Source organism: Hordeum vulgare, chromosome 3H (assembly GCF_904849725.1).
Source record: "Hordeum vulgare subsp. vulgare chromosome 3H, MorexV3_pseudomolecules_assembly, whole genome shotgun sequence".
In the NCBI taxonomy this organism is placed as follows: domain Eukaryota; kingdom Viridiplantae; phylum Streptophyta; class Magnoliopsida; order Poales; family Poaceae; genus Hordeum; species Hordeum vulgare.
This window is the reverse complement of record NC_058520.1, coordinates 565,620,312-565,644,389: the sequence shown is the minus strand read 5'-3', so window position 1 is coordinate 565,644,389 and position 24,078 is coordinate 565,620,312. Positions and strand designations below refer to the sequence as shown.

Genomic DNA, 24,078 nt, shown 5'->3' with positions numbered 1-24,078 from the left:
TCAGACTTATACCCACGACACCACCACACATGCAGTTTTCGAGGAGAGATGGGTCGCGTTTGTTCAGAAATGGCAGACGGAGAAAACAAAAACATGGCTCCATAGGATATACAGGAAGAAGTAGCTTTGGGCTGCATCATATTTGTCTGGTGGGTTATTTCTTGGTATGCGTAGTAATCAGAGGAGCGAGAGCCTGAACTCATGCCTGCACCTACATCTGGACTATGGTATGACAATTGTTGATATGATTGTACACTATGAGAATTGCATCATGCGCATGCGTGAGAATGAATCGCATGACGATTGTGTGGCCTCACAGACTCTACGAGTAGCACTGACTGAGTGTAAGACCATTGAGGTGTTTGCTGCCAAAGCATTCACGAAGGCAAACTTTTACATCTTGCAGGAAGATTTAAAAAAGGTACATCAGCTTGAGGTAATTGATAGATTAAGAGGAGCAGACAGTCACAGATTCGTGGTTGCTTGGAAAAATAACAGGGATCATAGGTTTAATGTGGACTACGCACCAGGTAACTCTGCAGAAACTATAAAGTGCAGTTTTCGAAGTATGACTCGCAAAGGCCTTTCTTGCAAGCATATTCTTCATGTTTTGAATGCACTCAACTTACCTGCAATACCTAAGTGTTGTATCCTGCGACAGTTCACGAAGAAAGCAAGATCTAGACTGCCCGTGAAGCGCACCAGCGATCTGTTTTCATGGGGTTGGACGGGTAAGGAGGCCAGAGCTAGATATAGTACGTTGAGCAGTGTATCTGCAGAAGCTGCTTATATCGCATGTCATAACCCATTCTTATTCGACAAGATGCTGGCAGCAATGAAAGAAGTTATAGCGAATAAGGACATCTTGAATAATGAAGAACCCAGTCAGCAAAGCTTTGTGAGTAATGATGAATTTCAGCCTAAGCAGAATCATATTCTTATTCGTGATCCAGTGAAGGTGTCCACCAAAGGGGCACCTAAACAGAATATTAGAGGTCAGGGTAAGAATGCTCGTGACGTGACCAAAAATGAAAGACCAAAAGCATTTGATGAGAAAAGCGGACGTCTATGTAGACTATGCAGACTTCCAGGTCATAACAAGGCCACTTGCAACCAAAATCCAGAGTACATATGTTGTTTGTTATTTTACTTATGCTGTTTTGTTTCGGTAATTATTTTCTTATAACCTATAATTTATTTCATGCAGTAATTGGGGTTGAAGACCGAAACGGTGTTATTGTAATCTTTAGATTTTTACATCTGCAATAATATTGTGTTACATAAGACAATATGTATATGTTTTTCTTGTTATTTAAGATAATACGTATATGTTTTTCATGTTATATGTTGTTCATTTTATATAACACAATACTACGAGCACTTCAGCCGACATCGATTGTGCTATTTTTTAAATGCAAAATGCATGTACCGACGCCATGGCGGCGCTGTGTGTTCTGGGTGAAACCCCGTCGTGTCGACCGCATGCGCCGACGTCACGCGGGAGCAGTTGACCCCGTCGTTTTCTGGGCAAAAAACGTCGCGCCGACTGCATGCGCCGACGTCAACGCGGGGCCGCTGATCCCGTCGTTTTTTGGGCAAAAAAACGTCGCGCCGACTACATCCCCCGACGCCACGAGAACGCAGATGCCTGGTGGTTTTTTCGTGCAAAAAAGACGTCGCGGAGACTGCATGCGCCGACGTCACGCGGGGCCGTTGATCCCGTCGTTTTCTGGGCTAAAACCGTCGCGCCAACTGCATGTCTCGACGCCACGCGAACGCAGAAAACGTAGCGCCAACTGCATGTCTCGACGCCACGCGAACGCAGAAAACGTCGCGCCGACGTCGCGTCGACTGCATGCACGACAACATAGCACAGTTGATAGAATTTTCAACAACAATGTAATATTTATATATTACTAAAACTATATAATTACTATTACGTATAAAATGTTTAAACACAAAATATGATAAAATCATCTAGTCCGGTAGTAAACTCAAACACGCATGAATCTCCTCTCATGTCATCAATTTCTTTCTCCTTGCAATCCTAATAACTTTGTCTTTAATTTCCCCAAGTGTGTTCTTCAAATAAAAAATCAATTGCGAAATCATTAGCTCCCTCACATCATCAATTGATCTCTGCAAAGCAACACTTAAATTATTTTAGTCCACTATAAGTGTTCATAGTAAAGAGTACTAATATTAGTTTTGTACGTGTGAAAAAGATCGATCTCATGTATCACCATTCCAATTTTTAAACAATGAAGAACAAATAATCCACATGAGTTCCTGATACATGTAATTAATAATAAATAATTATGCATCACACACATATAATACATCAACGTTATATTCAACAACATACTCACCCATCTTCTTGTTGAGGCAAACCGGCAAAAACAGATGTCGGACGTGACGCAACGTGCGTTTGGTCTCCGATTTCGTCGAAATTTTCCGTGGCATCATTGCATGTGCATTCTCAGGTGCCGGCAAAAGTTGGGTGAATTTCATGAATGCATCCATGTACTTCATGTGTAACCCATGGGTGACGGTATGGACGGAAGGGGTACTACAACGCCATCTTGCAACTCTCCTTCATGAAAAAAATTCATTTTTTTCCACGCTTCACGATGAACTTCACAAGGCGGCACGTCAATTTTTCGAATTTTGTGACAATCCGTGCTTTTTTTATGAATTTTCATTCAAAAACCGGCAAAAACAGATGTCGGACGTGACCCAACGTGCGCTTGGTCTCCGATTTCGTCGAAATTTTGCGTGGCATCATTGCATCTGCATTCTCAGATGCCGGCAAAAGTTGGGTGAATTTCATGAATGAATCCATGTACTTCATGTGCAATCCATGGATGTCGGTATGGACGGAAGGGGTGCTACAACGCCATCTTGCAACTCCCCTTCATGAATTTTTTTCAATTTTTTTCACGCTTCACGATGAACTTCACAAGGCTCAAATTTTAGAATTTTCTAACAATCCGTGCTTTTTTATGAATTTCCATTCAAAAGCCGGCAAAAACATATGTCACAAGTGACGCAACGTGCATTTGGCCTCTGATTTCGTCGAAATTTTGCGTGGCATCATTGCATCTGCATTCTCAGGTGCCGGCAAAAGTTGTGTGAATTTCATGAATGCATCCATGTACTTCATGTGCAACCCATTGGTGTCGGCATGGACGGAAGGGGTGCTACAAAGCCATCTTGCAAATCCCCTTCATGAAAAAATTTCATTTTTTTAACACGCTTCACGATGAACTTCACAAGGCGGCACATCAAATTTTAGAATTTTCTGACAATCCGTGCTTTTTTAATGAATTTCCATTCGAAAATCGGCAAAAACAGATGACGGACGTGACCCAACGTGCGTTTGGTCTCCGATTTCGTCGAAATTTTGCGTGGCACCATTGCATGTGCATTCTCAGGTGCCGGCAAAAGTTGGGTGAATTTCATGAATGCATCCATGTACTTCATGTGTAACCCATGGGTGACGGTATGGACGGAAGGGGTACTACAACGCCATCTTGCAAATCCCCTTCATGAAAAAATTTCATTTTTTTCCACGCTTCACGATGAACTTCACAAGGCGACACGTCAAATTTTAGAATTTTCTCACAATCCGTGCTTTTTTATGAATTTCCATTCAAAAACCGGCAAAACAGATGTCGGACGTGACGCAACGTGCGTTTGGTCTCCGATTTCGTCGAAATTTTGCATGGCATCATTGCATGTGCATTCTCAGGTGCCGGCAAAAGTTGTGTGAATTTCATGAATGCATCCATGTACTTCATGTGCAACCCATTGGTGTCGGTATGGACGAAAGGGGTGCTACAACGCCATCTTGCAAATCCCCTTCATGAAAAAATTTCATTTTTTTTCACGCTTGACGATGAACTTCACAAGGCGGCACGTCAAATTTTACAATTTTCTCACAATCCGTGCTTTTTTTATGAATTTCCATTCAAAAACCGGTAAAAAAAGATGCCGGACGTGACGCAACGTGCGTTTGGTCTCCGATTTCGTCGAAATTTGGCGTGGCATCATTGCATGTGCATTCTCAGGTGCCGGCAAAAGTTGGGTGAATTTCATGAATGCATCCATGTACTTCATGTGCAACCCATGGGTGTCGGTATGGACGGAAGGGGTGCTACAACGCCATCTTGCAAATCCCCTTCATGAAAAAAATTCATTTTTTCCACGCTTCACGATGAACTTCACAAGGCGGCACGTCAAATTTTAGAATTTTCTGACAATCCGTGCTTTTTTATGAATTTCCATTCAAAAACCGCAAAAACAGATGCGGACGTGACGCAACGTCCGTTTGGTCTCCGATTTCGTAGAAATTTTGTGTGGCATCATTGCATGTGCATTATCAGGTGCCGGCAAAAGTTGAGTGAATTTCATGAATGCATCCATGTACTTCATGTGCAACCCATGGCTCTCGGTATGGACGGAAGGGGTGCTAGAACGCCATCTTGCAAATCCCCTTCATGAAAAAAAATCATTTTTTTCACGCTTCACGATGAACTTCACAAGGCGGCACGTCAAATTTTAGAATTTTCTAACAATCCGTGTCTTTTATGAATTTCCATTCAAAAACCGGCAAAAACAGATGCCGGACGTGACGCAATGTGCGTTTGGTCTCCGATTTTGTAGAAATTTTGTGTGGCATCATTGCATGTGCATTATCAGGTGCCGGCAAAAGTTGGGTGAATTTCATAAATGCATCCATGTACTTCATGTGCAACCCATGGGTGTCGGTATGGACGAAAGGGATGCTACAACGCCATGTTGCAACTCCCCTTCATGAACATTTTCAAAAAAAATTCACGCTTCACGATGAACTTCACAAGGCGGCACGTCAAATTTTAGAATTTTCCACGAGTCTGTGCTTTTTTTATGAACTTTCATTCAAAAACCCGCAAAAACATATGTCGGACGTGACGCAACGTGCGTTTGGTCTCCGATTTCGTCGAAATTTTGCGTGGCATCATTGCATGTGCATTACCAGGTGCAGGCAAAAGTTGGGTGAATTTCATGAAGGCATCCATGTACTTCATGTGCAACCCATGGGTGTCGGTATAGACGGAAGGGCGCTGCAACGCCATCTTGCAACTCCCCTTCATGAAAAAAATTCATTTTTTTCCACGCTTCACGATGAACTTCACAAGGCGGCACGTCAAATTTTAGAATTTTGTGACAATCCGTGCTTTTTTATGAATTTTCATTCAAAAACCGGCAAAAACAGATGTCACACGTGAAGCAACGTGCGCTTGGTCTCCGATTTCGTCGAAATTTTGCGTGGCATCATTGCATCTGCATTCTCAGATGCCGGCAAAAGTTGGGTGAATTTCATGAATAAATCCATGTACTTCATGTGCAACCCATGGTTGTGAGTATGGACGGAAGGGGATCTACAACGTCGTCTTGCAACTCCCCTCCATGAATTTTTTTCATTTTTTTCACGCTTCACGATGAACTTCACAAGGCTCAAATTTTAGATTTTTCTAACAATCCGTGCTTTTTTATGAATTTCCATTCAAAAGCTGGCCAAAACAGATGTCAGACGTGACGCAACGTGCGTTTGGTCTCTGATTTCGACGAAATTTTGCGTGGCATCATTGCATGTGCATTCTCAGGTGCCGGCAAAAGTTGTGTGAGTTTCATGAATGCATCCATGTACTTCATGTGCAACCCATTGGTGTCAGTATGGACGGAAGGGGTGCTACAAAGCCATCTTGCAAATCCCCTTCATGAAATTTATTCATTTTTTTGCCACGCTTCACGATGAACTTCACAAGGCGGCACATCAAATTTTAGAATTTTCTGACAATCCGTGCTTTTTATGAATTTCCATTCGAAAACCGGCAAAAACAGATGACGGACGTGACCCAACTTGCGTTTGGTCTCCGATTTCGTTGAAATTTTGTGTGGCATCATTGCATGTGCATTCTCAGGTGCCGGCAAAAGTTGGGTGAATTTCATGAATGCATACATGTACTTCATGTGCAACCCATGTGTGTCGGTATGGACGGAAGGGTGCTACAACGCCATCTTGCAAATCCCCTTCATGAAAAAATTTCATTTTTTTCCACGCTTCACGATGAACTTCACAAGGCGACACGTCAAATTTTAGAATTTTCTCACAATCCGTGCTTTTTTATTAATTTTCATTCAAAAACCGGCAAAACAGATGTCGGACGTGACGCAACGTGCATTTGGTCTCCGATTTCGTCGAAATTTTGCATGGCATCATTGCATGTGCATTCTCAGGTGCCGGCAAAAGTTGTGTGAATTTCATGAATGCATCCATGTACTTCATGTGCAACCCATTGGTGTCGGTATGGACGAAAGGGGTGCTACAACGCCATCTTGCAAATCCCCTTCATGAAAAAATTTCAATTTTTTTTTCACGCTTGACGATGAACTTCACAAGGCGGCACGTCAAATTTTACAATTTTCTCACAATCCATGCTTTTTTATAAATTTCCATTCAAAAACCGGTAAAAAAAGATGCCGGCGTGACGCAACGTGCGTTTGGTCTCCGATTTCGTCGAAATTTGGCGTGGCATCATTGCATGTGCATTCTCAGGTGCCGGCAAAAGTTGGGTGAATTTCATGAATGCATCCATGTACTTCATGTGCAACCCATGGGTGTCGGTATGGACGGAAGGGGTGCTACAACGCCATCTTGCAAATCCCCTTCATGAAAAAAAAATCATTTTGTCCACGCTTCACGATGAACTTCACAAGGCGGCACGTCAAATTTTAGAATTTTCTGACAATCCGTGCTTTTTTATGAATTTCCATTCAAAAACAGCAAAAACAGATGCGGACGTGACGCAACGTGCGTTTGGTCTCCGATTTCGTAGAAATTTTGCGTGGCATCATTGCATGTGCATTATCAGGTGCCGGCAAAAGTTGAGTGAATTTCATGAATGCATCCATGTACTTCATGTGCAACCCATGGCTGTCGGTATGGACGGAAGGGGTGCTAGAACGCCATCTTGCAAATCCCCTTCATGAAAAAAAATCATTTTGTTCACGCTTCACGATGAACTTCACAAGGCGGCACGTCAAATTTTAGAATTTTCTAACAATCCGTGTTTTTTTATGAATTTCCATTCAAAAACCGGCAAAAACAGATGCCGGACGTGACGCAACGTGCGTTTGGTCTCCGATTTCGTAGAAATTTTGTGTGGCATCATTGCATGTGCATTATCAGGTGCCGGCAAAAGTTGAGTGAATTTCATGAATGCATCCATGTACTTCATGTGCAACCCATGGGTGTCGGTATGGACGGAAGGGGTGCTACAACGCCATGTTGCAACTCCCCTTCATGAACATTTTCAAATTTTTTTCACGCTTCACGATGAACTTCACAAGGCGGCACGTCAAATTTTAGAATTTTCCACGAGTCTGTGCTTTTTTTATGAACTTTCATTCAAAAACCCGCAAAAACATATGTCGGACGTGACGCAACGTGCGTTTGGTCTCCGATTTCGTCGAAATTTTGCGTGGCATCATTGCATGTGCATTCTCAGGTGCAGGCAAAAGTTGGGTGAATTTCATGAAGGCATCCATGTACTTCATGTGCAACCCATGGGTGTCGGTATGGACGGAAGGGGCGCTGCAACGCCATCTTGCAACTCCCCTTCACGAAAAAAATTCATTTTTTTCCACGCTTCACGATGAACTTCACAAGGCGGCACGTCAAATTTTAGAATTTTGTGACAATCCTTGCTTTTTTATGAATTTTCATTCAAAAACCGGCAAAAATAGATGTCACACGTGACGCAACGTGCGCTTGGTCTCCGATTTCGTCGAAATTTTGCGTGGCATCATTGCATCTGCATTCTCAGATGCCGGCAAAAGTTGGGTGAATTTCATGAATGAATTCATGTACTTCATGTGCAACCCATGGTTGTCAGTATGGACGGAAGGGGATCTACAACGTCGTCTTGTAACTCCCCTCCATGAATTTTTTTCATTTTTTTCACGCTTCACGATGAACTTCACAAGGCTCAAATTTTAGATTTTTCTAACAATCCGTGCTTTTTATGAATTTCCATTCAAAAGCTGGCCAAAACAGATGTCAGACGTGACGCAATGTGCGTTTGGTCTCTGATTTCGTCGAAATTTTGCGTGGCATCATTGCATGTGCATTCTCAGGTGCCGGCAAAAGATGTGTGAGTTTCATGAATGCATCCATGTACTTCATGTGCAACCCATTGGTGTCAGTATGGACGGAAGGGGTGCTACAAAGCCATCTTGCAAATCCCCTTCATGAAATTTATTCATTTTTTTGCCACGCTTCACGATGAACTTCACAAGGCGGCACATCAAATTTTAGAATTTTCTGACAATCCGTGCTTTTTTTATGAATTTCCGTTCAAAAACCGGCAAAAACAGATGTCGGACGTGACGCAACGTGCGTTTGGTCTCCGATTTCATCGAAATTTTGCATGGCATCATTGCATGTGCATTCTCAGGTGCCAGCAAAAGTTGTGTGAATTTCATGAATGCATCCATGTACTTCATGTACAACCCATTGGTGTCGGTATGGACGGAAGGGGTGCTACAACGCCATCTTGCAAATCCCCTTCATGAAAAAATTTCATTTTTTTCACGCTTCACGATGAACTTCACAAGGCGGCACGTCAAATTTTACAATTTTCTGACAATCCGTGCTTTTCTTATGAATTTCCATTCAAAAACCGGCAAAAAAAGATGCCGGACGTGACGCAACGTGCGTTTTGTCTCCGATTTCATCGAAATTTTGCGTGGCATCATTGCATGTGCATTCTCAAGTGCCGGCAAAAGTTGGGTGAATTTCATGAATGCATCCATGTACTTCATGTGTAACCCATGGGTGTCGGTATGAACGGAAGGGGTGCTACAACGCCATCTTGCAAATCCCCTTCATGAAAAAAAATTCATTTTTTTCCACGCTTCACGATGAACTTCACAAGGCGGCACGTCAAAGTTTAGAATTTTCTGACAATCCGTGCTTTTTTATGAATTTCCATTCAAAAACCGCAAAAACAGATGCGGACGTGACGCAACGTGCGTTTGGTCTCCGATTTCATAGAAATTTTACGTGGCATCATTGCATGTGCATTATCAGGTGCCGGCAAAAGTTGGGTGAATTTCATGAATGCATCCATGTACTTCATGTGCAACCCATGGGTGTCGGTAAGGACGGAAGGGGTGCTAGAACGCCATCTTGCAAATCCCCTTCGTGAAAAAAAATCATTTTTTTCACGCTTCACGATGCACTTCACAAGGCGGCACGTCAAATTTTAGAATTTTCTAACAATCCGTGTTTTTTCATGAATTTCCATTCAAAAACCGGCAAAAACAGATGCCGGACGTGACGCAACGTGCGTTTGGTCTCCGATTTCGTAGAAATTTTGCGTGGCATCATTGCATATGCATTATCACGTGCCGGCAAAAGTTGGGTGAATTTCATGAATGCATCCATGTACTTCATGTGCAACCCATGGGTGTCGGTATGGATGGAAGGGGTGCTACAACGTCATGTTGCAACTCCCCTTCATGAACATTTTCAATTTTTTTTCACGCTTCACGATGAACTTCACAAGGCAGCACATCAAATTTTAGAATTTTCCAACAATCTGTGCGTTTTTTATGAATTTTTATTCAAAAACCGGCAAAAACAGATGTCGGACGTGACGCAACGTGCGTTTGGTCTCCGATTTCGTCGAAATTTTGCGTGGCATCATTGCATGTGCATTCTCAGCTGCCGGCAAAAGTTGGGTGAATTTCATGAATGCATCCATGTACTTCATGTGCAACCCATGGGTGTCGGTATGGACGGAAGGGGCGCTACAACGCCATCTTGCAACTACCCTGCATGAAAAAAATTCATTTTTTTTCCACGCTTCACGATGAACTTCACAAGGCGACACGTCATATTTTAGAATTTTCTGACAATCCGTGCTTTTTTTTACGAATTTTAATTCAAAAACCGGCAAAAACAGATGCCAGACGTGACGCAACGTGCGTTTGGTCTCCGATTTCGTCGAAATTTTGCGTGAAATCATTGCATGTCTACTCTCCGGTGCCGACAAAAGTTGGGAAAATATTTTATGTTTTTATATCGTTTAAGAAAAATTATAATTTATTAATATATTATTTAATATAATTTCATGAATGTTTATATCGTTTAAGAAAAATTATAAGTTATTTATTTTTAGTATTTTTCATTTTTGTAAATTTATATATTAGATAAAATTTAAATATTTAGTTAACTAGTGTAAACAATTTAAATATTTCAAATAAATAATAATAATAATAACAATGTAAACACTGAATTTAGATTCATAATAAACTTTGATAAAATTTCATAGTTCCCGATTACATTCGAACATAATTAAAAACTTAAAATAAAATTTAATTAATTATTACTAAATTCTAATAAATTATAATCTAATCGGAGTCCAGGTAGACGACGGCGGGCCCGTCCACCGCGTCGTCGCTGTCGTCGCTGTCGTCGTCGTAGCTGTTGACGAGGGCGTCCGAGTCGACGTCGTCGTCATCGCCGACGGGTGGCGGGTTTGCCCCCACTGCCGCCGTCGCCTGGATCGCCGCCGCGATCTCCGCCTGTTCCCTCACCGCCACGGCCACCGCCGTCGCCTGAGACGCCCGCATGGCGACGAGTAGCCCCGGCGAGTCGTCGGGGTCGCCGTCCTCGCGGAGGACGAACTGTTCCGGCGGCACTTCGTACTCCGCCGGGACAGCCGGGGCCACCACCGGGCCGCCGGAGGTGGGTGGGGGATCGCCGCCCGACGCGACCCGGGATGCCGCCGGCGCCGCCTGCCGCCGCCGCCTGCTGGTAACGCCTGATGACGTCATTGTAGTTCTTTTCATCCCAATAAGCGTGCCGGCCGCGGGTGTTGTAGCGGCCGCCGGGATGGACCCGGAGTTGCTCCGGCGTCGCGGGGTTTTCCAGCGTCGGATAGCCGTCCTTGCAAATCCTCCACGGTTTTGCAAGGCGGCACCCCGGCGGGACGAGGAGGCCGAAGTCGTAGAGCTCCTACGTTAGAGGCTTGTCGAGGCTCTAGGGCCAGTTGCTCTCCGACGCGCCGCCGCCGGCGTGATCCATCGCCGGGACGACGGAGAACGGGGGAGGGAGGAAGAGAACGTTGGGACCAGCGGCGGGACGACGAAGAGCGGGGGAGAGAAGGAGAGCAGGGGAACGAGGGGTGTGCCGACGAGCCGCGGGACGACGGGTATATATAGCGCACCGACGGGAGGGGAGGCAACGGGGCAGCTGGCCGGCGTAACTCCCCCGGAGTGAATGCGCGTCGCCTTGGGAGTCGCCGAACCAGCGGACCAGCGGCGACGGCGTTAGAAACCGACGCTACTGGGCTCTGACGACGGGGCCGCCATTAACGGCGTCGCCTCGGGAGCCGGCGAACCAACGGGCTAACAGCGGCATCGGACGACGGGGCGCTGACGCGGCGATTAATGGCGTCTTCGGGAACCGACGAGACGAGCTGGCGACGGGGGCGCTGACGCGGTGGTTAATGGCGGCGGCTTCAGGAACGGGCGCGAACTGGCGACGCAACGCGGGATTAATGGCGGCGACGTCGGGAACCGACGCGAACTGACGACGCAGCGCGGGATTAATGGCGCGGTCTCGGGAACCGACGGATTGACCGCGGTCAGACCGACGTGAAGACGCCACGTCGCAACGGGTGGACGCGGGTACGACGCGTATTCCGGGGCTCCTGTACGTCGCCGGTTCGTCAGCTGGCGCCCGTCGGGCTAACGCGCGTACGTCGGGACGGGGAAAAGACCATCCTGCCCTTTGTTACGAAGGGGTATCGTTTAATCTCAGCCGTCCTTGTGTTTAGGAGGTTGTACCGAAGAAGAAGTATCCTTAATTTTCTTCTTTATTACTTTTTCTCCTTTTCTTCATAACCTCACGTTACAGTCTCACGTCCCGGGCTGTATATATATACGATCCTAGACGCCTCAGCTAAGCTAACCTGGTCGGACACAACATCAATCCTAATACTACTCGAACCAGGACTCAACAGTTAACGCGTACTAACACTATGACTAGTACTCCCGTGTACACAGTACACAAGAGTCCAAACCGGACTCACGCTCCATGGATCAAACTAATTAACCTAGTCAAGATTAAACCTAACAATCACTGTCTAATCTTGATTCTTGTCTTCCGTTCTTCTCCGGTCTTGGCTCGTTGAAGATTCATCCCTTGTCGACTCATTCATCTCGCACAACGACAAGTTAAATTAATAGGCTTTATTGATCGCAATAATCTCTTCTTAATTTAAACTTGACGAATTTACGGACCACCTTAAATATGCCTTGGACTACCCAGCCTCACTAATAACCTGTGGAATACACCACCCGATGGACTACACTATCCACCCTAACGAGATACATGTCGTCTCCTTGTGGATCACACCACCCCGTGCACTACACCATACACTCCAGCCTCATGTAGAGACATGGCCTCATTGAAGAGATTCACCGTCCCCACATATTTGAACATGATCCTCCTGTCGAGACACATAGACGATCTAAGCTTCATCTTCAACACCTCCTCACAGAGACGAGCACTTGGACACGACGACACTGACACGACGACGATGACGATGACGAACGAGATGTGCTAACCTGCATGACACATTGACTCCCCGGACGATGATCTTGACGGTTTTCCGGCAACGCACCTCGGCACCACCGCTCCCGTCAACGATCTTCTTCCACCACCTTGCCGACGACAGCATGTCGCCTTCCTCCATGCCGTTCGGCCGCCGAACGACAATCACCAGATCCTCCTTGCCGCTGTACCACCTAGCGACATCATGACCCGCCCCGAGGCGCTAGTGGGTCGCCAACCCGGGGCAAGCACAACTTCGCCTTGAACCTTGCTCTGGATACCAAATGTTGGAACTCGCCCACCGGATCTATCGCATCAAATCACAATGAACACACGCGTACGAATCTTTTTGTCAAGGGTACGTCTCTTACCCTTAATTTTCTTCTTGGTTGGAACTTGTCCAATGGATCGATCACATCAAATCACAACAAACACACGCGCACAAATCTTTTTCTCAAGGGTATGTCTCCTACCATTAATTTTCTTCTTTATTACTTTTTCTCCTTTTCTTCATAACCTCACGTTACAATCTCACGTCTCGGGTTGTATATATATACGAACCTAGACGCCTCAGCTAAGCTAACCTAGTTGGACACAACACCAATCCTAATACTACTCGAACCAGGACTCGCCAATTAACGCGTACTAAGAGCATGTCTAGTAGAGCCCTTAAATCCTCAAATAAACAGAAAAAACCGTTTATTTATGGGTTGAAACGAAAAAAGGCAAATAACAGACCTCTAAACCCCTAAACCCTTTAATTTTTTTACGGATTGGATCTCGGGTTGCCCTCCCAATCTGTAAAAGTGAGGATTGGAGAGGAAAACCCACCTCCAACCCGCACTCCACCGGTCGTTGCGCGGGAGGGAAATTTCCCCTCGCGTGCTCCCTCCCGTCGGACGCCTCATCGATCCCGTCGCCCCCACGGTGAGCCATGGAGGCGCCACCGAACTCCTCCATCGCCCGGCCGCCCCGCCCGCGTCGTCCCTCCCTCCGCCCGTCGCCCCGCCCCCGGCCTCGGCCTCGGCGACGCCTGCATCGGCCCCGTCCTCGCTCCCTCCGCCCGCGCCGGAGGTGCCGTCAGTGGTGGCCGTCGGCGCGAAGAGGCGGCATGCTGGCCAGCACGTCGTCCTCCCCCAGCCTGCCCCGGTCGTCGCCTCCGTCGTCCCGGCCGCAGCGGCGCCGAAGGTGAGGAAAAAGCCCTCCCTTGGGCCGAAGGGGGCAACAGCGCCGAAGGTGAAGAAGACCACCTCCAGGAAGAAGCTGACGGCCGCCCCGGCCCTCGCACCTCCGCCCGTCGTGCACGAGGTGCTCGACGGAATGCCTGCCCCACAAACATCGTTCATGGGGATTCTCGAAGAAGCGGAGGTGGACATTGGGGCTCCTCGTTCATGGGGATTCTCAAAGAAGCGGAGGTGGACATTGGCGCTCCTCCTCTCAAACCCTTTGGGTTTGATGATGACTTGCAGGAAGAGGGTGATGAGGAGGAGGAAGGGGAAGATGAGGAGGAGGTGACCAAGATAGAGGAGGAGACGTTCGCCGTCGTTGCAAAACCCACCGTGCGCTCGAAAAACTATAGCGAGGACGAAGATATTCTCTTGGTTCGTGCTTGGGCACATGTGGGGTTGGATGCAAGCACCGGTATCGATCAAACCGGTAAACGCTATTGGCAACGCATAGAGGACGTCTATTGCAAGATCAAGCCGAAGACCGGTGGGTACATCCCTCGTAGTTACCGGTCGCTTCAAGGCCGGTGGGAGTTGATGAAGCCCCATTGTGCTCGTTGGAGTGCGGCAATGGACCAAATGAAGGATGCACCGCCTAGTGGAACCGTGGAGAGTGACTATGTGAGTACATATATGGTTTTCATATTTATTTTGATTTTTTATGCTATTGTTATGTGAGTACATATATGTTTACTATGCTATTGGTGGGTTTCTAGGAAGCAATTGCCGACTTGAGGTACAAGGGGATGGCCGCTTCCAAGGGAAAAGCATTCCCATTTAAACATGTTTGGAAAATTCTTCAAACTTATGACAAGTGGAAGTTGAGGGATCAAGAGACCGCACCCAAGAAGTCGGCAATGCTTAGGATGGACGATAGTGAATAGGAGGGAAGGAACGAGCATAAGCCCGCTGGAAACAAGAAGGATAAGCTAAGGAAGAAGATGGAAGGTGAGGCGTCAAGCATAAGGGAGGCATTAACAATGAAGACATTGGAGACAAAGCTTCTTATCAATGAGAAGAAGGAAGAGGTGAAGCTTGCACAAGTTGAAGCAAGGCGTGAAGATGCCAAGCGCAAGGCCGACATGGAGGAGAGGATGATCAAGGTCAAAGAAGCAAAGGCATGGAAAGAACTCATGGTGGAAGAGAAGGAGCACATGATGATGTCCAAGAAGGACATGGATGAAGACCAATTGATGTGGTGGAAGGAGTACAAGCAGGACATCACGGAGAGGAAGAGGATATTCCGTGGTGCGTCCTCTACTCTTCGAGGTGACGCACCGATGAGTGGTGGTGGTGATGGCGGTGTGGAGGACTCCACCACCGGTGACAGTGGAGGTGCTTGATGAACGTGGAAGTGGTCTAGGAGATGGCGCTAGGTGCAACTTTTTGGTGATGGTGCCGATGAGAGGGGGAAGATGATGATTGTGTGATGTAAACTATTAAACCATGCATCAATGATCTTCATTTTCGTGTTTTTTTGAAGGTTGATTGTGTTTTTCTAGTGAAAGTTGTGATATGTCAAATGAAAGTTTTAAGGGTTGGGGTTGGGACAAAGACTAGAACCCTCAAACCCAACCCTTATAACGGAATATTCTGTTATAAGGGTTGGGTTTGAGGGTTCTAGTCTTTGCCCCTGTTTTTCAACCCTTAAAAGTGTCAAAAATGACCAATTCTCAACCCTTAAAGCTGGTTTTAAATTTAAGGGTTTGAGGGCTCTACTAGATATGCTCTAACACTATGACTAGTACTCCCGTGTACACAGCACACAAGAGTCCAAACCGAACTCACGATGCATGTCTAATTTAAACAGGATCAAATTAATTAACCTAATCAAGATTTAACCTAACAAAAACAAGGGATGGGGGGATTGGAAATCTCACTGGTCGGCGAGGTAGAGGAGGAAGTCGTGGTCGGCGGCGTACTCGTCCCCGAAGGCCTCGCACCTACCGGCGCTGCGGCGGACCACGGCTTGCGCCATCCCGGTGAAGTTGAGCTCGTGGTCGAGGTCAGCGTGGCCCAGCATGTTGATGCGGCGCCACAGCTCGAGCTTGTGGAGGATGGCCGAGATCGCATCGAGCGGCAGCTCCGCCCAAGTCCTCGTCTCTGCCTCATCCGCGGACACCGGCGCCGTCGGTGCACTACGGCCGCGTCGTCCGCCACGCCCGCCTCGACGACGGCGGGGCGAGGGCATCGCGCGGTGTGGCTGGGAGGGTTAGGGTTCAGGGAAGGAAGGAAGGCGCGGGAATGGTGCGCCGTTAGTGGGTGGTGCTAAGGCAAAAATGCTATACGTATGAATGCCTACATAAGGGCATGTACAATGGGGTTGACTGAGCTGTCTATAGGAGCTGTGTTAACACCCAAGATGTGATCCTATCCTCAATTTGGCACGAGGGCCTCGTCAGGGATAGAAGCGCATCTCGTCGTTTCGCAAGAATGGATATCGTTACAAGTACATGTACTGAAAAGAAGAGATATATGAAATTGGCTTACACTCGCCACAAGCTACATCAGAGTCACATCAGTACAATATTTAAACATCATGAAGAAAAGCAGGGTCCGACTACGGACGAAAACAAACGAGAAAAGAAAACGACGTCCATCCTTGCTATCCTAGGCTGCCGGCGTGGAACCCATCCTAGATCGATGATGAAGAAGAAGAAGATGCAACTCCAAATGAACAATCAATGCGCTCGCGTCAAGTAACCTTTACATGTACCTGCAACTAGTGTTGTAGTAATCTGTGAGCCATAGGGGACTTAGTAATCTCGTTTTCAAAGGTGTCAAGACTAGCAAAGCTCAATAGGTGAGGCATGGTTAAGTGGTGAGGTTGCGGAAGCGACTAAGCATTATATGAGGTGGCTAACTTACGAGTACAATAAATAAGAGAGGGAAGATCTACGCATAATGGACGTGAACCACTGATGATCAAATGAATGATCCTGAACACCTACTTACGTCAAACATAACGCCACCGTGTCCTCGATCGGAGAAGGAGCTCACGAAAGAGACAGTCACGGTTACGCACCCAGTTGGCATGTTTTAATTAAGTTAACTTCACGTTGTCTAGAACCAGTGTTAAACAAAGTTTCCACGTTGCCACATAACCGCGGGCACGGCTTTCCGAAAAGATTTAACCCTGCAGGGATGCTCCAACTAGTCATCACAAATTACCACAAGCCGCATAGAAATCCTCGATCACGAAGCTCGCGATCTCATCGGATTCCTTAGTGGAAAACCTCAACTCTGAGATTACCCAAAGCATCACCGGAATCCTGATGCACAAGATATCTCGTAAAAGATAAAACTAATCCAGCAAGGCTGCCCGACGTGTCGACGATCCCGATAGGAGCCGCGTATCTCGTTCTCAGGACACGACGAATGAGCTAGACGTCGGGATCGCTAAACCCTGGGTGACCAGGGGGCGCCGGACATCGCTCAGGTGGTACCAACACTCATGCGGAGCACTGGCCCGGGGGTTGATTAATTATCCTCGGGGTCCGGAAAGTCCCTATGCAATTTTATTAGGTTATTAGGAAAATGTAGTACCAAAGTTGGGCCTTGCCAGACCAGCTTTAATCTAAAACGAATTATCAAGGGGGTCCCCATAACAACCCCGATCGTGTTAGGAGCGCTCAAATATGGAACATAACATCGGTAGTCGAAACTAAGGGGGCAAAGGTCGAGCCTTCCACCTTTTACCAAGTATATAGGTCCATTAAATTAAGTAACATTTAATAGGGTGATATAACAAGGAACCCATGTTATCACATGGAAGCAACTGCACCTGCAACTAGCAACGCTAACATATGGTTAAGCAAGCGGTAACATAGTCAATCAGTGGTTTGCTAGGTTGTGAACAGGTTGAAGGTTTTCATGGCATTGTTGAGAGGTTGAGATTTAACATGTGGTAGGAAACAAGACATAGCGACAGAAACGATAATACTAGCATGGAAATGATAGTAATGGTATCTGGGGAAATGGTCATCTTGTCTGAGATCCGCTTGGAAGAAGAATGACTCCGTGAAGTAGTCGAACCGATGTAGTCGAACGGGTCCTCACTTTCCGACACGCTTGCGGAAATCTATCAAGATGAAGGAAACCGGAAACAAGAATCAACACACGATATTCACCACACGATGCACAACACATATGATGCATGCACTGTGAATATATGCAAGACATGACATGGCAATTCACGACAATCAAACACTACACATTAAGTGAAGTTCAATATGCAACGAGTTGCATATTGACGAAACTACACATACGAATTATTTAGTTCTATCCCGGTTAGGTACACGGCAATATTAAATGTGGCTAAACATGGCAAGAGGTGAAGCGTTAATTAAACTACCTATCTAGGCATTTTAAATGAGGTCGGAAATGACATACAGCACCTCCCAAACGACCTCGCATGTTAATTTATAATTCTATCCAAATCTGAACTAGCATCTTCTAATATTTGTTAAACAAAAAAAAAAAAATAGGTTCACGTGATTCTACGCGTCGTTGCAAGCAATATACACATAGAGAACATCTCCAACGGAGCTACGGTTCAAAAGATATGGACACCGCAAGATATGATGCATGAATGCAATATGTGTGCAAATGGCATCCACAACATTTCAAAACACACAACCAGCAAGATAATATGAAACTACACGAGATTCTAAGAAAGTTTCATGTAGGACACAATCAAAACGGAGCAACGCTTCAACAACTACGAGCTAAACAAGAAATCACTACAATCTGCCAAAATCAGCCACATAGCATTTTCTACACCCCACAACTACGAGCTACACAAATCCAAAATGCTCAACCAAGGCATGAGGCAATAGAGGTCAAGATGCACTACAACATACAACCAATAACATCTAGCATGGAGGCATGGATCACCAGGAAAAGAAGTCACAAAATGGTTGCTCACACGCAGTTTCAGACTTAGTGAAAAACACAGTTTATGAAATTGCAGTTTTTGATCTGAAGGCATATTGGCAGCAACAAAACCATAAGCTACAGGACTCCAAAAGGCATGAAAATTGACAGCATGCTAGAGAATCCTAAAGTCTACAACTAACTCCATTGCAACAACCTCAAAAGAGATACAGATCACCAGATAAACTCATGACAAGACAGCAACAAAATATAACATATTTCAGACTTAGAAATATTTCAGCATCTCCAAATCAGCACTTTTCCTAGCATGTTGAGAGCAAGCAAACCACACCTAAACATGGATTTCTATTGCAACCAAAATCACCAGGGGCTAGTCTACACATCCAAGGGCATATTTCTAGTTAACAACTCCTTCATATCACGCACGGATTAAATCCCACAAAATAAACAAAAGGGCAACATGGTAAAATATCACGCGCGCAAACTTGATCTAAAGCTAAAACTAAATGCACAGTTAAATTATATGGATTTTTTTACCCCGGAAACATATATAACATATGGGGTTGCAACACAAAAATATCGCCACACGTATATGCGAGATTATGTCCTAAACGCGGTATAGCAAACTAGCTACGAAATCCTACATGCAAAAATACAAACAACCACTCTAAAATACATGTCAAAAGGTCCCTAAAAACATGAGCATTTTATCTACGGGGTTTGAGCAATCCGGACACGCACGAAAAATAAACACGGGATTACTCCTATTAGGACAGCACGCAAAACTAGGCATATGGCAAGTCAAATCACTTCAAACATGCATGCAAGTTGCAAAATATTGATCTACGCGAAAAAACAATCAAGTTTCATATATCACTCATCGCGATCCGATACACGGTTAATTAGTTACGGGCGTATTAATATCTAGCATTTCTAAAAAAACTAATTAACAGAAAAAATTCCTAAAAATACTATGGGCCGAAACTAAGAGGGCGTAGCTTAGCAATATAGCGCCGGCGGCAGGGAATAGGGCTCGGGGGTGGCTCACCTTGCGCCATGGGCCCATGCGATGAGGAGGCCGAGGCGAGGAAGTGGCCTCAGGCTGCCGGGCCGGGGCGCTCTGGCCGGCTGGCGCTAGAGACGGGCCCACGCGACGTCGGGCCGGCTGGCTCATGGGGGGGGGGGCGATCTGGCCTGGTCAACTCCCTCATCCCGATCCGATCTGGATCGGGGACGAGGCGGCGGCAATTGAGGCGAGCGCCGGCGGGGGAGGCGGCCGGATCCGGGCGACGAAGGGGCGACGATGCATCGGCGGCGGGGCACGGGTTCCGGCAGCGAAGGCTCCTGGTGGCGCGCGGCGGGCGACATGGCGAGGTGGGTTCCAGCGGCCACGGCTCCGGCCGGCGAAGGTGCTCCGGCGAGCCGCTGCGAGGGCCGGCGACGTCGAAGGCGGCCGGAGGGAGAAGACACCGCAGCTCTCGGCCGGCGGTGCGGGGCAGCGAGGCGAAGGAGGCAGCGGGGCACGGGTTAAGTGGCCGTGTAGAGTAGGTTAGCAGGGGAAGAGAGAGAAACGGTGCGGCGCAGCAACGCGATTTTAAAACACCGAAAAACGTCTGACGATAGACCGGAGACGGTGCCGCTACGGTCGACCGTTCGGGTACCAAACGGACTCCGATTGCGACGAAATTTGACACACAGCCTACCTATATTAAAATAAGACCGCACGTCAAGTTTCAATCCAATCAGAGAAAGTTTTACACACACTTTTAAAACAAGATTTCAACGATGCCGCGGGCGCGTGCGAGTGCGGTCGGGCTCAACACGGGCAACGACGAGAACGGAGAGAACCGGCAACTACTAACGGATGCAAGTTTGAAAACTGACGGCAACGAAGATGCCGATGCAATGCAGATGATGCGAACGATGCGATGATGATGCGACAAATAAAAATAATCACACGACGAAAACGGAATAAAAAGAAAATCTTCTAGAACGTCGGTCTCGGTTTGTCACAAGGTGCCACCTAGAATATTTAGTGAGGTGGAGGAGAAAGATGAAGAGAAAAGGGAAAGGTCGTCGGTAATTCGGCAGACGGTCTAATCGCGTGAAAATAGCGGGCTAATGACGCCCCCTTTCCTGTTGTATGGCTGGCGTTGGTACTCATGTTGTTTGTAGCGCATGGATTGTTTTTTTAATGTTTCAGACAGTGACAATCCTAGGCGGACAATTGTTAGAAAAAATCCATTGTAGAAGTTGTCTATAACAGAAACTATATATGACGTGGGTATGTATTTCAGATTGGTGCCATCTAAACCAATGTACTTGCCCCAAGCTTACGAATCCTTTCTAAACTATTCTTCACCGTCCCCCCTGATTTTCATCCAGATGGAGCCCTTCACACACCCCTAATCCAATTAAAATATATCAACTAAGAAGACAGACAGTAAGCTTAGGGCATATACAATGGTTGATAAGATAGTTTTATCTAAAAAAGACAGCACGTAAGCTTAGGGCATGTATAAAAAAGAGATTCTACAATGGATCATCTCTTAGCCTTATCTTTTATAATAAGTTATTCTAAAAATATGATGAGACATATTGTGTTAAGAGATCACCTCTTGTCTTCTCTTAAATAAAAAAGACAAAACCTTTTTTTCAAATTCTCTTTTTTTCACCTCATCATTTATCCTATATGACACTCCTAAAATAGCATCATTGTACATGTCGTTATGTAAATGCCTGTACATGTAGCATTGTTGGATGGCAGGAAGGTGGCAGCAGGTGAGTGTAGAAGACTCGGGTCAAACTGAACGTGGGGCAATATTTCACGTGCAGTCACCACTACGATGGAGCAATTGGGTTCAGTTCTCAATCAAGCCGAATCACGTCTCGAACCTTGGCCATCTTTTCCATCGGTTACCATGCTCGCTTCCACGTAGTTACTCCCTTTGTTTTTAAATATATATTTTAAAAAATTTATTAAAAACTTATATATAAATATATTTTAAAATATAGATCTATTCATGTTGCTTCGTATATAATTTTTTATTAAAATCTTTAAAAAGATTTGTATTAAAGAACGGAAAAAGTAGTTACTATGAAATTGACTTGCCTCTTATTTCTACTTGGCAGTTATGAAATCTTGCTTGTCGTAAATACTTGTTGAGAGGAGCTGGTTTTCAACTACACTTTTTGGATACAATATGCTGTTGCAAAACAATGGGACCCTGGGATACTTAATTTTCTGCCCGCTACTTGCTTATGTGGATTGCATCAGAGCAGCATACCACTTGCCTAGGGGCCATCTAACAATTTTAGAATACCTACGAGAGATCATGTGGGTTATATAGCATTAGTAGTGGTGGAAAGTTTAATACTGTCCGAAAGTTTGAGAGAAGTTGGACCTTCTTATAAAGAATTCTCTTCCGCATGCTATTGAAGCTAAAGAAGAGAAGTGAGCTGGCACACTCCTCCCCCGCCCGCCACGCCTCATCCCGCCACGGGTTGCGGCCCGCCACGCCTTGTTAGCGTAGTATGTGTTTGCGTGATCAAATATTAGCATGTCATGATTTACTTGTGAATTAATTTAATTAAAAAATTGCCTATTTACTCAACCTGTCTTGCAAATATGAGCTGCCTTCTTTTAAGAAAGACTTGTATGTGACTAGATTATGAATTGCATAGATGCACCCAGAAAGGCACTTACAAGCTTATATACACCTCCCAAGTATCTCATTTCTTATACAAACAAAAGAGGACGATAATGCGTGTTCTTTTGTATACCATGGAGTTCTATGATAATTCCTAGTTCGATGATGTATACATCAGTAATTGTGGCATTTCGATCCAAAGTTTTGAGCCTACTATAATTGATGGGTTTTCTATAGCTCTACTTCATGAGCTAGTTGTCGTTCTATTACAAACTATCACTAACATATTTATCACTGCTGGACAAGAGAAATTAGTTGTCTATGGGAAGGAAGGAGTTAATAGCTGCTATTGTTTTAGAGGTTGAGAGTTTTTCATGACCAAGTGAATGTTACTCTCACTATGAGCTAGTTAGAGGCCGGGGGTCATCCTCTTTCAAAAAAAAAAAACAACTATGAGCTTGTTGCTCTCAACATCTGTTCCTGTGTCAGTGTCACTTGCCAATAAATGTTGTATTGTTCAAGCATTTGAGTGCATGCAACATTACACCCTTGCTCGTGTTAGAGCATCTCCAACAGTCCGTATGTTCAATCGTTGGTATAAGTGTCCACATCAACAACCAACAGCACATCATACAAGCTTTTTAATGAAGTGTATGTTAATCGTATGTAGAATAACTAAGCGGGTCCACTAAACATGAAAGAAATAACCATGTTTGCCTCGGAGCTTGTGCGTGAACCGTTGCTTCAAGTTCATACGATCCCATTCTCTCTCTTCTTTTATTATGCGCCATGTCATCAAAATCATCTATGTGGCAATTTTACCAACGGTGATCATACAACCATTGGAGATGCCCTTAGCACATCAGAATCTGCAACATGGAAGTTTCAACAAACATTAAAGGCTGCTCCGATTAGGTACTGACATACTTGGGAGGGTGTAATGTTTTCAACAAACATTAAGAGCATGGTTCAGTTGCTTTGATTGACCACTTCAGGAATTTTACATGTGGAGATCGGAGGTCATTGTTGCATGTGGTATGTTCACAAAAAGGCAGACGGTGCTCCAGGGTATAGACATGTCTTGGGTATTTCTGTCCACCGACCATTCTGGCAACCAAGCTTCAGTACACGACTTAGGATCCTGATATCTACGGGGAGTTCTTGAATTATTGATAGAAGTTACTGCAACTGACGCATGGGATGATGTGATGGATCTTACTGCTTGTCGGGATTATAATGCATGAATTATCATGTTGAGATTGCAACATGAGCATTCCATTTCTTGGGGACAATCAATGTTCTGCGAACAAATTTTAAACTGAGAACATTTTTTGAATTGTAAATAAATTTTAAAACATGAACAAATTTCAAATTCATGAACAAAATTATTGGTTGTGAACATTTTTAGAATTTAAAGAACAATTTTCTAAAACACAAAAACATTTTTTTTAAATCCAGAATATTTTTTAAAACAGAAACAGAAAAAAAATAGAAAAGAATAAAGAAAACAGAAAAAAAAAACGGTTCAGCAAACCTTCCACAAGTTTTCCAAAACCGGAAAAAATCAGTTAGAACCTTTAGAAGGTTTTCAAAACCTCGGTGCTACAACCCGCTAAATGGGTCAGTCCATTTAAAA

General features: G+C 45.3%; 1 pseudogene; it reads right to left on the bottom strand.

The window, feature by feature from the left end:
* The window catches only part of LOC123442041, a 49,787-nt pseudogene extending 33,700 nt beyond the window's left edge, over positions 1–16,087 (bottom strand).
* Between the last annotated feature and the right edge of the window lie 7,991 nt (positions 16,088–24,078).